This window comes from Typopeltis vanoorti, chromosome 5, assembly GCF_054136105.1.
Source record: "Typopeltis vanoorti isolate ZY-2024b chromosome 5, IOZ_Tvanoo_1.0, whole genome shotgun sequence".
Lineage (NCBI taxonomy): Eukaryota > Metazoa > Arthropoda > Arachnida > Uropygi > Thelyphonidae > Typopeltis > Typopeltis vanoorti.
Window position 1 is genome coordinate 81,172,009 of NC_143553.1, and position 11,069 is coordinate 81,183,077.

An 11,069-nucleotide genomic window follows, 5' to 3' on the forward strand; every position below is an offset into this window, starting at 1 on the left:
TTGTTGTTTTTTTTTTTAAACAAAAAGAAGACCGGGGAGGTCATCTTACAAGGCATCAACTTTTTATTTCTTCATTTGTTGTCGAATTTGGCAAAATCTTCAAAGATCCCGGTGAAAATTATTTTAAGCCATTTCATTCCAAATTGAACTTCGGCAGGATAGCTGTCCTTGCTTGTACGGATGATTTCGTTACAGCACGCATGAAGGTAAGAATTGTTTCCGTCTATCAATCTTCTAGATTTAATTCCCCCGACAAATATCCACCTCTTAGTGCGGTGATAAAGTGTTGCAACAGATCATTCATGACAACCGAGTTGAGCTACCAGTTTGCGAGGAAACATGTCTACGTCACCATGGTAACAGAGAAGACTGACATCGAAACCGCCCACATCAGGCGACAGCTGGCAGTCTTCCTTTACATTATGGAACTCGTGTGAGAGGGGGGGGGGGGGAACTGTATCGAGGAGACTACTGCACGTCAGACCGAAGCTGTATCCTAGCATCGACACATTCCCCCCCCCCTTCAGAATACATGAGCAAGTGTACCTATCCACTTCGAAAAACAAGTAGTTTCCAGGAAATTCTTGCATTTCGTACAAACGTTTACTCTTGTTAAATGTTGTTCTGGTTCTGTCAACTCCAAAAAGAAATTCTTCCCACACTGGCATGCAAAACATTTCGCTACGGCACTCGTGTCTAAATGAATCAGAAACTAAAGAAACACCGAACAAATAAATTGAGCTCTCACAATATTAATTTAATCGACAGACAGGTATGCAGAACAGGAAAGCTTGAAACCATCGACGGAAGATAGATAGCCCGGTTTCATTAAGAATTCTTTCACCGGTATAAAATGTTTCTAATGTGGTAAGAGCAGTGGTTAAATTCTAAACTAAAGTTTCGGGGCCCTATACAAAATAACCAATTGTATTTACCTTTTGAATACTATTCGAGGAAGCTCCAAACCTCCCCGTCCCTTTCATCAAGCGTTCGTAATCAGGCGACTGTTGATATTGACTTTATATACACATTCAAAACTGTAAACAATTGTTGAATAATAACACAATAATGTAGGCATAATTACCGTAAAGGGAGAAAAGTCACAAAACAGAAAAATGTTCCTACAAAATAACCAATTGTATTTACCTTTATATGCGATCCACTGGTCGAGTGTCCAGCAAATCTTTCCTTTCGTTCAGTGTGTTGATATTATCGCATTGTAACTGATGGCAATTCTGTGGATTCGTTACAGACCTCTTTCTCTTCAGAAACTACACACAAACTGTCATTACAAACTCGTTTTGTATTATCACTGTCATCCGAGCTATTTTTCCGTTTAAAGAAGGTACCAATATATTTATCCATAGTTTAAATATCATATTTACTCGAATATAACTTGCCCTCGCGTATAACTCGCACCCCTGATTTTACTTTTCGAAAAAAAAAAATAAAAATTTTAGCATATAGCTCACATGAAAAAAAAAAAAGCTTAAACGCTTTCACGTCGGGGCGATAGTAACTTGCTCCCGCGGTAAACAACACGTCCTCCCCCAATAGCCACTATACTGCAGAGGCAAGGAAAAAAAATTACTTTTATGTCAGTGAATAAAAAGGTATGAGTAGGCTGTGTAATATTTCTCAACAAAATAGCGTAATTAGAGACAACTTGGATAAAAACGACACTAATGAATGAATCACATCTCCCCTCATACAGAAACTATGCTGTATAGACTCAAGCAAAACCATATGTTGCACCGGCAAACACAGTATCTAACTTAAAACTATTGTTATTAATTAGATGTGTGCGCGAGTTCGCTCACCACAAAGCAGCAATAAAATTCAACTGAACGTGTTAAAACTAAGATTATATATTAGTGAATGTTATGGCAGTTCACATATTATTGGAATTCGATTGAAGAGAGTTGGCATTTCAACTCAATTGTCGGCTTGCTTTTATCTTTTGGTCGCACGATCTTTTGTTAATACCACACTAATCATATGCATGATTTAATAACCTGCCATTGCTGTCTGTCTTGCATTACTTAATTACTATAAAGGGAGAAAAGTCACAAAACAGAAAAATGTTCCGGGTCGGCCTGGTGCATAAAAAAGATGATATACGATAACACAAGATTTTTTTTTTCATAATTATACTACGAAAACCTTGTGGGCGCATGCGCAACTAACTCGTTCAGTCTAAATACGAGATTGGTTAATTCTATTCATTTCGGATTCAGTGCTGGTAATGAAAGAAAAATATTGCTAAGATATGCTTTTAAAAATTATTTTAATGTAATGAAAATGGGCATATTCTAAATATTTTTAGGATCACGTAGTATTTTGACCAATTTCAGAACGTATACACGTGCGGAAATGTTGACCGATCATGATTAAATACTTCCAATTATTCCCATCGGAGTTCAATTACCATTGGTCGTATATTTCCAGACAAATGTTTTTCTTTCATTTCTCTCTTCCCCTTTCATGTCAGTATATTGATTCATGAACATACGTTCATGAATCAATGTACTGACAGCTGCGGTGGCAACATGTAGCATCTGTACTTCACTTTTAAATTTTTTTAAAAAAAAAAAAGTGTTTAGGTAGGTTTTAAAAGTGAAGGGCGGGATGAAAAATAGTAGTACATTGTATTGCTCAAAAAAAATTCTCAGCAATATATATATTTTTTTTTCTTTTAGTAATTCACTCAGCAGGAGCACCTCGATTCTGTAATACTTGTTAAGCATATTTTGTGACACGTTGCAGATGTCGGAGAAGGTCGAATAGGAGTACACGGAGTAGTGTAACACGAGGCACAATCTTGACGTCAACGGCACACTAACCAAGTGGAAAGCACAACAATGCATTCCCTGTGGCCATTGCGAAAGGGTCAAACCGTAGCTTACGGTAAGCCGAAACACGACGTGGTAGTACTTGGCACCCAACTGTCTGATGGTGTGTGTGATATCGCCTAACCCGGGTCATAGGAATAATGCTACTGGGCATGCGCAGAACCTCTGGCAACAGCCAAGTGCCAATTACGGTTACGTCGAGACAGAAAGCGAGGTCATAGGTGGGAGAATTCGATACACACAAGGATGAAGGTTTCCCCCCCCCTCCCGCAGAAGTGGGGCAGGAGTGAAAAACTAGCATACAAAAGTGTACTCAATATGTAACGATTTGTGAACGAAAGCATTCTATTTCCTCTTGCCATTTTTTTTTACACTAAAATTTATATTGAAGTGTCAGTTTTAAGTTTTAAAGAAGAAACACCGTAAACTAATTTTAATATTTGTTTATTTTCATGCAATAACTATCCACAGCACTCCTGTAGAACAACAAAAAAGTGCCAATAAATAAACTAAGTGACGTTAAAAAAAAATATTGGCTGGCTCTGAGTCATGCCCGACTGGAGGTCATTACCCCTCCAACGAAACAAACCAAATGTTTATTTTTACGCGAACGGAACCAGGCACAAGTCCCGAACAAGATGGCGATACAAGTCATCTGATACCGAATGGTTTTAATAGGGAACTCAATAATTCGTTATTAATAAGATACCAGGGCCACAAACCTTCAAGTGTACGAGTTTAGCAATAAAGAGTAAAGAGGAAATGATTCTGGCGATAAGGACTGACAAATTATCCAATATCGGCAGCAAACGTTGATAAGATCCACCAGAAGGGAGGGAGGAATAGGATAAATGTGTTAGCAGGAGTTCATGTCAAGCAACTTAATATATTTAAGGAGGGGTTGAATATTTTTTTCAAGGAATAAGCCACCCGCTGCGTGTTTTTTTTTTTTAACATTAACTGTATTCGTATGATCACGCAATACAATCAGAAAGGAATGCAAGTCTGTTCCCTACCCATAAAGATAAAAGAATTATGACTTTAGATCACAACTCACTGCAGCCAATGAAAGATTAGCATTTGGCATCCTGCTGATTTCGTAATGGCTCCGCTGGACAATGAGCGAACGAAGAGTTGAAAATAGATGTGACTACAGAGCTTTGTCCATTACGGATCCTTGAAGGGAGGAGACACTTCTTCACGACCCTAATGAGGACAAGAGGGGATTTGGTAGGCGTTCGTGATATCTTTCAACGTACTAGTTGAGAAGGATCATTCATTATCTACACTAGTTGGGTGGTCTAAGTCATCGCTCTAGTGAAATTTCATCCCCACCGTGTCAACAGAATGACCCCTTGCCGCTAGCCATCCCTTTCGACTGTCTACTTCACTATACAAACTTACACACTCAATAGCCTCATTATGGAGATACCCGATTTTAATAAATTTCGTTATCAAGATCGAGAGAATTCGTATTTCTTCAGTAAAGGACCTAGTCGTAAACAATACCATGTTTCTTCCCTATCCATTAGAATAGGGAATGCGTATTATAATTTTTTTTTTTTGCTTTGTCATTAATACTTGACAAGCCTCGATTTAATTTTGAAACTACTAGATAATACTACCATCACTAAATAGCCGTTTTTTTTTTTTCGAAATACAAAAACGGTTAAGTTTTATGAGCTTTATTCACAGGGACAACGAATATGCAAAATAAGAACGGAGGCGAGAAAAACACCACTGCACTTCTAGCGACTGAAATAAACACGATGGACGCTATTTTTGTACCAGTCACCATACTGAAGTAAATTAGTGCCAAGTTTGCATATTAGACATCGTTTCATGGATTAAAAAAAGTATGATGAGGTCATTTTGGCACAGGGTAAGCAATATACTGTTGAAAGAATTAAAAATCATTCGTGACCATTTACACAGATCCAGTTCAATGGTTCCTGAAATATTTGCACTAGGGAAAACAATACCCCCTAGCAACGTCTGGTGCGGATAGGCCTCAATGAGAAATTACGGTGCATATTACCGATAAGAACATTAGCTCTAAAAATATCAACCGACCAGAACGATATTTAATTAAATGCCACCCGTTCTAAAAGAATGATCTGATCCTTTACGTTGATAAAAGGGTCAAAATATTACTATTTACAAGATATCAGAGTCTTCCGAGATGTTATCCGATTTATAGTGTGGTCAATGACGTGGAAGTAACGTTTTCTACAATATGCATTGAAGCTTAAAGATTCTTTGTGGGGGAGGAAAAAGAGAGGTATTTATTCCTCTCCGTCTACGATCGGAAAATAGCATTCTTGCAGATGTCTTAGTGTACTAACCCCCGAAGGCAAGTCAGGTCAGGCCAGGCGATACAGTGACTGGTCTTTGTTAGAGGATGAAGGAAATAAGGGGAGAGACAGCAATGCTGGACTTCGGCTTCAATTTCTGAAGTTTAAGAGGGAAGTTGTAGCTAAGTTTGGTTTTTGTGGGCTTAATTTAAAATTGAGTAAGCTCACAAAATGGACGTCACAAAACCTTCAATGTTTAGCATAAAAAAACTATACAAGAGTTCGTAAGTATAATTTTTTTTTTACACATACGAAAGTGAATCTATGCTGATATGGCGAGTCCAATATGCAGACAATATCGAATATTAACATCCTATTAGCGGTCTATGGGGCTAACTTACCCTGAAGGATTTTGAAGTTCTATAACTTCGTGACGATGGAATTCAAATAGTCCTAAAATGGAGCCGTGTGGGAATAAACGATGAGGAAATACGAAGCAATTAGGATAAAAGTGAGCCTGACTCATTCACATTTTTCTTAAGCGAACGTTTATTTCCACATAATCTAGTTATGGAAACGCTCGGCGACATCAAATTAGGAAGATTTCAGAGATCATTCGACAAGAACTTCGACATTCATCTTTTAAAACTGGCACTTCCGAACCTGAGGGTAGGTATGGCCAAGAAAAATTAGAATTGCTGAAGAGGGGGAAGCATACGAGCATGTTTTAACTATAACTTACTGCAAAAGAGATTTGTACATGAAAACCAAATTCGCTAACAAATTCTTCACATAAATTCAGCTCGTGCGTCAGAAGGGGAAAAAAAAAGTCATGTTTATTATGGACCACAACGGATGCGACGTAACACTCCAGTAGTTTGTCTCAAATACGCAATAGGCGGTTGCTTTTGACGACTTTCATGACTACAGATTAGAGGTAAAATAGTTGTCACTGCTATCATTGTTAGAATTAAAATCATGCTTTAAATCTTATTAAACTGAAAAAATGAGATGGTTTAGCTACGAGATCCAAATGGTTAGTATTTTACATTTAATGCTTAATATGTAAAATCTTATACACACAAAAATGAGTATTAAATTATCGCAATATTAGGGACATTGAAAATTTTTGAAACACCCAACGAGAGGAATTGAAAGACAGGGGAGGGATTTCAAAGTACATTCTACTATCTTAAGTATTCAACTCATGTGCTAAAGTATGTGGAGAAAGATTAATCGGCAGTAAAGCATTGTCCAGAGTTTAATATTGATCCAGAAATATTCTGAAGAAATTTACGTTATGAGTATTTTCAAGATGTCACTGCATGGGGCAAAAAAAAAACCCATTCAACTGAGCTAGGATAAATGCATAACATGCAGTTTTCACTAAAGGAGAACGAACATCAAGAAGGCGGAGATGTAAAGTCATTTAGAAACAAAATTGCCATTTAGCAGTGATCTCGGTGGTAGGAGCAGTTCGAGACTCGGCATGCTGCTTGTGAACCACAAACTATTCAGATAACTACTGGTGTTGCGATCATACTAAAATGTTGGAGAACTGTGGGAAATCCATTTAATTAAGCACACACAAAAAATATTTTGAAGGTTATACTGTATATTTTTTATTATTATTATTATTTGGGTTTGTGTATTACAAACCATCTTCGGTGTCGAATGAACCGAAAATTCAAATACAAGAAATTTAACTATTTTCTCAGGCATAGTCGGAAGGGTATCAAGGATGCAGACTATTACACTATTCAGATCTTCAAGTTGGGCAACAATTTCCCAAATTATAGGAATGGGTAAGTCCATCGCTGAGGTTTAGGCTAAGACGATGTAGTTTTATTTGTTCTTTGAAGAGTCGTTGCGAATTTATAGATGCATTTTATATAGACATTTTAGATCCTTTCAAAGAATGGTGTGGCTAGTGTTATTAATGCAATGTTTTGCAAGGCCGGAACTGTCACCTTTATACTGTATCAGTTAAACTTAGTAAACACACTTAACCACATTTTAGTGAGTTAATTTAGATCTTACGAGTACTAAAATGCTGCGTTTATTTAACATTCGACTTACTGTTATCAACAACAGTAAAACTATCCAACAAATCCGCGCATGCATACAATGAGGGCAAATGTGTGTATAGGGTACCCTATAATTTTATGGGAATCCGAATAAAGACGTTACCAATGAGAGCAGTTCACCTTTAGGATTAAATCGGCCATACAAGCACTTGTTAAAAACTGTCGCGATTCACTGGCTAAAAATTCATAACAGAAGTCGGTATTCCAAACATACCAGGGAATTGGAGGCCTCGCATTGCTGTTTTCTCAAGGTGGAAAAATTAAATATTTATAATTCGCATATACATGAAGAAAGCATCAGCTTAAATAAGAGTTAAGCATTCGAATTTGAATTCTCAGCCGACCTTGTAATGACCTTCAGTCACGACAAACAAACCCTGAAAACTCAGCATGTCAATGGCTTAGTTGTAGTGCGTATAGCTATTCATTCAGGTGTAGAGCTGAAGCAGCTACAAAACAGGTGTGGCGGAAGTGCACTTTCAACGAAGCGCGCCAGTAAGTGTTATTACTAAGCCTGTGTCGATTTGAAGATTAAGGAAACTGTCTTCCAATGAGTTCTCAAAGTTAAACTATATGCACATTCTTAAGCAAAATAAGACAGCTCAACTAAGTACTGTACAGTAAAAATCGATCATTCTACTTTCAGTTCTTAAGCACTTAAAGATATCGACGAAGGGGTATTTTCTCATCCAGTTCAGTAATTCAAGCCTATCTACTTCCTTACATTGCTCCCCCCCCCCCATGAAGTTAGACTATTTTTATGACGTTTTCAAACATACGAAGAACAGTTACCGTCATAAATCGCATTTTTACGCCGGTAGTAACCTTTGATTGTCAGAAAGGGAAAGTGGATGTAAGCACAACAACCTCTTATTGATATGCAAATTAATCGAAAAGCCCGAATGAAATTCGCTCTCAAAAGACCATACTAGGAAATCAGATCAATTATTGGCGAGGGTACGAATCTCGAGCTGATGAATGTTTTTATTCTAAAGGTAGTGGTGGTACTGGGATCGTGTAACTTCAGAGTGACTGAAAACCTTCTCGTGATCAAAACCCGGAAAGTCAAAGTACGTCCTCGGTCTGTGAATTTCTGCTAATTTTAAGATGTAGGTACAAAACCGGTTTCGCTGCTGAAAATAGAAGCCAACTACATTTATTCGCCAATCAGATACAAAAATAATTGAATATTGGGGGGGGGAGCAGAAAATCCTCTAATGGACAAACGCATGTCATTAGTCTGCAGTGTCATGTGAATGAAGAGGCGGCAATGAAATCCTAGCAATAGCATGCAAACAAACAATGGAGACACAGGTCGATAGTCACATAGGAATCGGTATACAAGCCTCAGCAGGGGGAAAGATGACTCATTTCTAAAGCGGAGAGGACAACTGACAGACCAAAGTCTATATATATTCGTTCAAGAATATCACATGATTCCGGGAATGGGTTAGTTAATAAGTACAGTTGTTGATTCAGAGTTAATGATTATTGCAATACTCGTTACAAAATATATTTTAAAAATAGGACATGCAGTGTAATAGTCAGGCTAGCATTACAACCTGTAGCTTGTAGATAGCCATTTCTGGCAAGTGGCTGTTTTCTGTTAATAAATATATCAGTCAGAAATACCAGACACACAGAAAAGATGTACACCTGCTGTTTATTTCGAATAAATTGCTTAAATAATTCATTGCTATAAAAATGTCCCCTAATGAACCGCCAATCTGCTTAGTACAGCTAATTAGTTTAGATTACCCACGCGAAAGAAATGTAGCTTGAAATAACATCTCGAGACAGCACAAAAATTCTCTTTACATCACTACTTTACAGTAGGGTCGGTTTTATTTACGATAACAAATAACCTCCCGTGATGTGATGACGCCAATCCCAGTGGGAAACATCGTATGTTGCCTACTCTACATATTAATGAATTGTCTACAGCCAAACCTCAATTTTTCCTACTTGAATCACAGCACTAAAAGAAATTATGCTTTTTAAGTACCATTCACATGATCATATTTAAAGAGTAGATTTTATGGAAAGAATGAAGCTATCCCTAATTTTACATTATTCAAATGTTTATGATGTTGGAGTCCAATGATCGCCAGTCTAGATAAAAAAACGCTGCAATAATTTTTAACGAATATAATACGTATTACTTATTTACAGATTAGTGGAAATGCAGCTTTGACTATGAACTGATTATAAAATTCTTTAAAAAAAAAAAAAAAAAATGACAGCCAGGAGACATTGAAAGGGAGTGTCGACAATAGTTCATTTATAGAGCCAAAACTGCGCAAATCTTAATCTTTTCTCTCATCTCATTCATAGGCAGTACCTCATTCGATCAGCGCAGGGTCTACAAAATACTTTCTCCCCGAGAAGCCAGTAGTATTAGCACTCACAAAAGATTGAGAGAAGCCGAAATAATAGTCTCCCACTAAGAGATAAGCTTCTTACTCTTGTAAAGCGCTAGACATCACTGCAAGAAAGCGACCCACGGAAAATAAAAGAAACCACAAGGTCATCACACCCGCTCAACAGCGAGATTAAAAGCGCACAATGGCTCCCAGTTAAAGAAGAGTCAATGCCTACAGTCAACCTGAAACTGGCCCTTCAATTTCAAACAAGCTGTTGGCCTAGTCTGCTGGAGAGGTGAAACGCAAATCAATGGATATTTAAATGTATTCATTGTCATTTATCCACTCTGAAAACTCTCACAGATCACTTTTCTCGCCAAAATAAGGGCTAGTATTTAACGTAGCAGCAACTGCTGCTACTCCCAATGTACGCCTCGGCTAGTGTACGACTTCCACCCAACGCTTTGCGCACGTGCGAAATGCAGCTAGCAGTCAATGGTGGTGGTGGTGGCACGGCGTCCTACCTCACTTGCCGCTGCTCACTAGGCAAAAAGATTCCCACCTTTCCTTGCACATCAGCAAGTACTTAACTTACGGTGCACTATTTCTAGTAGTTTAGAAAATATACCCGACAACCTCCAAATCAATGTTTCAACCAGCTGATTGCATAATACACACAGCAAAGCCACTTACCATTTCTAGCTGCAAAATTCTAATCCCACAGCTAACTTTCATCTCGCACACACAAGCCAGCGACAACTGTAACAGTAATCTCGAGAACGACTGCGCGTTGGGCTTTACCACGTGATCGACTTGGACAATACCATTTTAGAAGCAGAGGTTGGATAGCTTTTAGTCGACTGAATACATACTTTTAAATTAGCCATCTAAGATGTTTTTAAATCTCATTATGGGTGAGTGATGAATATTTTCTAATCAGCCCTGAGTTTTGAATACAAGGAAACACAAGAAGTTAGGTTATCATTACGATTTTATTATGCGATAAAGAGGTTATTGTTACCAGCAGAAATGAGATGTGAATAAGCTGAAGTGTTTTTGCTTGCTTTCAAATATGGATAGCGAGCTGCATACTGCATTTTATTAAATATCGGAAACTTTTGAATTCGTAGTCAAATTTTATCTCGATATCTCATGATGGTAGTTTCAGCTTTCAAAAATATTTATAATAAATAATAATCAAAAAATAAAGCCAATAATTAATGGGAAAAAAATTGTTTATTTATTTAGGAAAGTCGATATTAAAATTTTGTATTCAGTTACAAGTGTATTCATTAGGTCGATTTAATATATTTATTATCTTTGCTCAATTTAATGAAGGTATATTTTAATCACATTATATTGCAATATAATATGCAAAGGCAATTTAAGCTTAACATTGGTTCAGCTTAAATAACCTTTACATATTAACCTTTGTGAATTGACTCACGGCAGTGCAAGACTTCCCCCATAGTT

General features: G+C 37.4%; 1 protein-coding gene across 2 annotated transcripts in view; it reads right to left on the reverse strand.

The window, feature by feature from the left end:
* LOC150106594 (dystroglycan 1-like) overlaps positions 1–10,350 on the reverse strand; it is a 151,299-nt gene extending 140,949 nt beyond the window's left edge. Inside the window, exon 1 of one of the 2 annotated variants that reach the window (XM_090393214.1) lies at positions 10,290–10,350. The gene's annotated coding sequence lies outside the window, so the exon portion shown is untranslated. The remainder of the gene's footprint in view (positions 1–10,289) is intronic. The other variant, XM_090393215.1, reaches the window with a different exon arrangement.
* Between the last annotated feature and the right edge of the window lie 719 nt (positions 10,351–11,069).